The 6000-nt window shown below is 40.4% G+C and overlaps 1 pseudogene; it reads right to left on the bottom strand.

Moving 5' to 3' along the window:
* Positions 1-1035: 1035 nt before the first annotated feature.
* On the bottom strand, positions 1036-4038 carry LOC125397497 (sentrin-specific protease 2 pseudogene; annotated as a pseudogene).
* Between the last annotated feature and the right edge of the window lie 1962 nt (positions 4039-6000).

Here is a 6000-nt window from a genome sequence, read left to right as displayed (position 1 = left end):
TGGGAACGGCATGGGCTACTGAAACCTCAAAGGCCATCCTCAGTGACACATCTCCAACAAGGCCACACCTCTTAATCCTTCCCAAATTATTCCACCAACTGGGGAGTGAGTATTCAAATACATGAGACTATGGGGGCATTCTCAGTCACCCCACCACAGTCTGGAACTGGATACTCAGTCCTGGTGAAAATGAAAGTCGCCTCATTTAATTTTCTAATTGAGAGTATTCTGTCAAATATCTAAAATAATGATTATGCTTTTATGCTAAGTTTCTGACTCAGGAAAGGATTATAATTGAGTCATTTGGATAGGAAAAGATCTATCAATAATGCATAGGTCATATGGCCATTCATACCTTATGTCTAATGTCCATAGCTTTGTAAACTAGGTTGTAGGGTCAAATGGTATTACTTCTGCAATGGCTACAATGCAGTTCTGTGATGTGGAAGGACAAGGCTAGCAGATGGCTTGAAGAAGACAGGGCAAATGAAAAATTACTAGAAGAGTAAGGAGATGGGTATATTAGTTACTTGTCTCTTGCTGTGCTAGAATAGCACAGTAAAAACAACTTAAAGAAAACTTTTTATTTAGTTTGTGATTCTAGAGAGGCAGCTTCCATTATGACAGGGAAGTCATGGCAACAGACAGGGGAAGGCTGAGAGCAGGAGCAAGAAAACAGCTGATCACATTCTCATTCATACACTGGGATCAGACAGAGATAACAGGAAAGTGGAGAGACAATACACACTCAAAACCCTAGCCCACCAGTGACATACTTTTCCAACAAAGTTCTACATTGTTTATTCTTAGAAAGAGAATATTTAAAATGTCCTGACATATATACCCATATTCATGAGCTTAAATTTGAGGGAAATTCTTCAGGAAGAAAGAAAAACATTCAGAATGACAATTTATAGTATACTTTTTATTTTCTTTTTATTTTTTAACAAATTTAAACTTTATTACATAAAAATTGCATGAACACAACTGTAACATAATGAACAGAAAAGTTAAATACAAGTTTATCACACACAAAAAAGATTATTGTATAATTGTAAATATCAGTGTTAAACATGAAATCCCCACTTCCACAAAGGTAATGGAATTTAGCCCTATTAATCTAACAAACTAAATGGAAAACATATTTTAAATCAAATGAAGCTTTTCAAATAACTCAACATAGCCCTAGCAAAGCTGAGGTTTGGATTCAATGAGACATGAGATAATAATGGATATTTACCATTAAAGTTATTTCTAATAAATTTCCAAAACTGAAGTGTGTCTTCTTAATTCTGGTAAAGACTATGTCTTTGAAAAATCATGATGCTTGTCTTTACAGTCCTGGGCAGGCAGACAACAGTTTGGCCACATCCTATGACTACACAGGTCTACATTAGTCCTTTACAGGCAGACAGTAGCTTGCCCACATCTTATGGTCACATATGTCTACCACCTACGCAAGTCCAATAGAGTTTGATGGGTCAGAAAAGATTCAGCCTGTACAATTCATTTTCCTTTCTTTTTTTGTAGTAATTCAAACTTAAAAAATACATAAAAACACACCCCCAGCCTCAATTTAACAGATCCAACTTCAGCATTAGAGAAGCTAGTCAACACTGCCTGCCTCCTCTTGTTGATGTCCCTCCTGGTCTTCAGCGGGAATAACACTATAATGGGTATTCCTTTCAGAGATAAACAGTGTACACAAGGTTTTGTACAAGTTTTTGAGTTGTGAGTTACAGGATATTGGAAAACAACTGCCAAGATTTGCAAATGGGTTTATGAAAACAAACAATCATGGGGAGACCAGAAGACAAAAAAAAATTCATAAATTAAATCCAACATTGAAACAGTATTTTTGAGCATGTGTTCTTATGAGGGTTGAACAGCAGTTCCTAAGCTTGCGGTAGTTACAGCATCCTACAGGCAGCACTGGGCAGGACTCTGCAAATTAGGACTACATTGAAGAGAGTGGGCTGGCTCTATGCGTTTTGGACAGCTCAGTATCTGTTTTAAATATTTTTAACCCATCTTGAATGACGTGTGTAGAAGCATCAATGGAAAAATACAGGGTTACATAGCAACCGGGAGGATGTTGTTACAGCAAGTGACTGTGCAGGATCTCCCATACCATCCTCTTCCTAAAGAGGGGCATGTGCTGCTGAGAAAAGGTGACAGGTTGGTCTCTAGAAATATAATCTGCATATTTACAGGTAAATACGCCACAGTCGCTCCCGTTCAGCTGTTGAGGAATCTCCGCTGATGTCATGCTGTATTGCTTCCAATCCAAAGGGTCCAGCTCCATGTTCCTTCGAGTCTTGCTCTCATTTTGTAAATATTGAAAGATGGTCTCACAGATACTCTGCCCTGTGTGTCCCATTGAGTCATAATACAAAATACTGCGTTTCCTTGGGTCGATTTCTATTAGACTCCAATGTACCTTCTGATGAATAGGCACAAAAATAATTTCCTTTTCAAATAGATTTATTCCTCTAGTCCATCTTTTAACAGCACTGTAGCCGCCATTTTTTAGCTTAGGGTAGAAAAAAGTGCTAAACACATGAAGAGCAGGGTAGCCTTCAGTGTCATTTCGCTGAACCAGAAGATTCATGTAAAAATTAATTACCTCATCATTAAGCCACTGACCAGTCTCTAGTGTCTGGATATCTCCTCTAGTAATTTTCAATTTAAATGCACTACTTAAGATTTCCTCTTGGGGTCCTGGGCCTAGTGCCTTCTTGATTTCTTTTTCCATGTCCTCGGTAACATCAAGGACTTCGTCTGTTCCTCTGCCCTTTCCCTGGCCTTGAACAGGTTTTTTCTCTGTAGTAAATATGGGCATCTTGTTGGGGAGTAACCTGCTGCTGCCACTATGCAGGATTTGAGCCTGTGTTCTTTGCAAGTCAGACTCCAAGTGGTGTCGTCTTCTTTCTTCAAGGGTTACTCCATCTTCGTTCTGTGTATCAGATGTTTCCTCGGTAGACATATTTACTCTATTGTCTGGTGACAGACATTCTCTTGTGGCAACAGCAACAGATTGTTTAGGATCACACTGAGTTGGACTGGATCCATGACTCTGCTCTTTCCCACAACCTTTGGTGTTCAAAGTATCCATGAGGGCTGTGTGAGCCCTGGGTGGGTCAGAGTTTGTGTCACCATTGTGTTGAAGGTGCTGTTGTAACTTTCGGTACTTTTCCCTTTGATGGTCTTGGGCAAATTCCTCCATGACACAATAGGGCTGCTTACGACCCTTGCCACAATCAGCAGACTTTCTCTCAGTTACACCCTGCTCCCATGGACCTTTGGCCCACTCCAGGGGCTTTAGCTGTTTTGGACTCTCTTCCTGGGGTTTCCGTGGCTGCTCTTTGACTGGCTGTTGATTTTGAAGCCATAGGTCTTGCTGTTCCTGAGCTATCCAAGCCTTGCTGGGCTCTTCAAACTCCCAATCCGTTCTACCCTCATCCTGGCGTTTCAGTTTCCCACCATGTCCCAAAAGTTCAGAATCCAACTCCGTGCCTCCTTCATCCTGCTGTTTCCTTTTTCTACATTGTCTGGAAGCATCAGGGTTCTTCTCCATCCAACACGGTCCTGGTTGCCACATGGAATCACTGCCTGGATTGCCTGTGTTGGGTGCCTGACCACTATGTTGGGAGAACCACTTACTCCAGTAAATGTAAAATCCACAAGTTGGTTCAAGATCAGAAACTTATCTGGTCACAGAATGAAGAGTTCAGAATACCTTTTCTTCAAAAAGAGAGTTGATTGGGGTATCAAGGTTAGTCAAAGTATGAAGCCAGTTGAGTGGGCAGCGTTGGTAACTGATTGGTGAATTATCAAGTATTGGCAGTTCACCAGGGTCCACTGTGGGAAAACCCGTGGAGTTCTACAACTACTTCCTTAGAAAAGTCCCTCTAGGGCACACTAAGTGGCTAAAGACCCAGGACATCAAAATCAGACAGACTGTCCTAGTCACTATAAGACACCAGGCCTTAACCGCGCAGCTAACACAAGAGAGGCAAGCCTCACAAGTGATACCTGAGTCAGAGGTTGCCCTAGCCACAGCATTCAAGGTTCTGTAGCTGGTTGTGATGTTTCCCATAAGAATGTAACTCAACATTCTTTTGGGGGGGGGAGTGGCCCTGCTCACCCCCAACTGGGTTCAGGAGTTGGAAGATAGGGTTGGAGGGTTGTGAACTAATCACACACATCTCAGTTTCCATCAGCAAAGTACAAGGTTACCCAGATCCTCTCAGCATAACTGAGTTCATCCTGATTAGTACATTTATCTTCTGGAAAATTGTCAATCAGGGTCAATAATAGAAAACAAAATATAATTGCCCTTGAAAATGGCTCCTCATAATATGCTCACTAATTACAAAGTATAAATGGAATTTTACATTTATAAAACCCAGGAGGTGGTGTGGGACAATGGTCTGTATTCTGTCAATTATATTTAAATAAATGATGATTGGCCAGAGCCAGGCAGGAAGTATAGATGGGATAACCAGACAGGAAGTAGAGGCAGATCAATTAGAACAGGAGAATTCTGGGAAGAAGGAAGCCCGTACCTCTGCAATCCTGGCCCAGCCACAGAAAAAGCAAGATGTGACTGCCTCTCTGAATAAGGTACCAAGCCACACAGCTAACACAGACAAGATCATGGGCTATTTTAAGTTGTAAGAGTTAGTAAGAAGCCTGAGCTAATGGGTCAATCAGTTTATAACTAATGTAGACCTTTATGTAATTTCTTTGGGACTTAACAATTGTAGGAACTGGGCAGGGCAGAATCCCCAACAACAAATGGCACCTATGTGAACAACTGCATCTACATAAAGCCCGAGAGAGCTTGATAAGTAATTCTAGACAAAAAAAAAGAATTAAGCACATCTTACTGATAGCAGCATTTTCTCAGGTGGGCTCTGTTTTCTAGAGGCAAATGTGTCTTATTTAAGAGAGCCTTCCTGACTCAGTTTTAGCTGTAAACCCTTGCAGTTCTTTTAAAAGGTCCTGCCACGAAACACTTAAATGGTGTTGATGAAAAGCTGGTTGCATACTTTTTGGTTTTCAGCCATAGCAGGAAAAAAGCTGCACTGTTTTAAAACACCAGCTTTCTGGGCCATCCTGCCAGTGCAAACTCTGACTCCTTCAGGCAGGAGATCTAGCTACAGAGCATTTGAATGTGGTTTGTGAGCAGACTGCTGGAGCTTATTTGGTGGCAGAGACCTTGAAATGCCAAAGAGTTGTGGCAATAAACATGACTCTGGCCATACCTCCACAATGATGTTGGAATCTTAGAAAGCTAAAAATTGGGTTGGATCCATCCGTCAAAGCCATGCCTTTAATACTCTGTATATTGCTTAGCAAATAAAAACTCATGTGATCAGAAAAAGAGAGATATACAGATAAATATACAGATAAAAAGATAGATTCAAAGGCAAAGAAAACCTCTAAATGGTTTACAATGTGTTTAAAAATATATATGCAGGCTTGGAAGAGAAAAGAAAAAGGTTAAAGTTCTTAAAATAAAAAGAAGAAAGAGAATAGTTGGGTGTGGTGGTACACACATTTAATCCCAACACTTGGGAGACAGAGGCAGGCAGACCTCTGTGAATTCAAGGTGTGGTGGCACACTCCTTTAATCCCAGCACTTGGGAGGCAGAGACAGGAGGATCTCTGTGAGTTCAAGGACAACCTGGTCTACACAGTGAATTCCAGGACAAAGATACACAGAAACTGTTTCAAAAAGTCAAAAAATAAAAATAAAAGAAATAGAGTTTAAAAATAAAGCCATGTAAAGATGAAAATACACAGAGAGTCTGGATACTGTATGTTATTATGTTCTCTTTGAATAGTTTGAATGCTAAGAAAGGAGCAACAGCTGCTAAAAGATATTTGTTTATAAATGCTCCTGAATTGATCCAAGATAGGTATTCTGAAAATACTTTGACTTAAAATATGTTACTTTGGAGAAGAGATTTTGCTTTTTTTTTTCCACAGAGA

Source organism: Myodes glareolus, chromosome 20 (genome assembly GCF_982192425.1).
Source record: "Myodes glareolus chromosome 20, mMyoGla1.1, whole genome shotgun sequence".
NCBI classification, from domain to species: domain Eukaryota; kingdom Metazoa; phylum Chordata; class Mammalia; order Rodentia; family Cricetidae; genus Myodes; species Myodes glareolus.
Note: the sequence above shows the minus strand (reverse complement) of the source record. Positions and strands in the feature narration are given on the sequence as shown.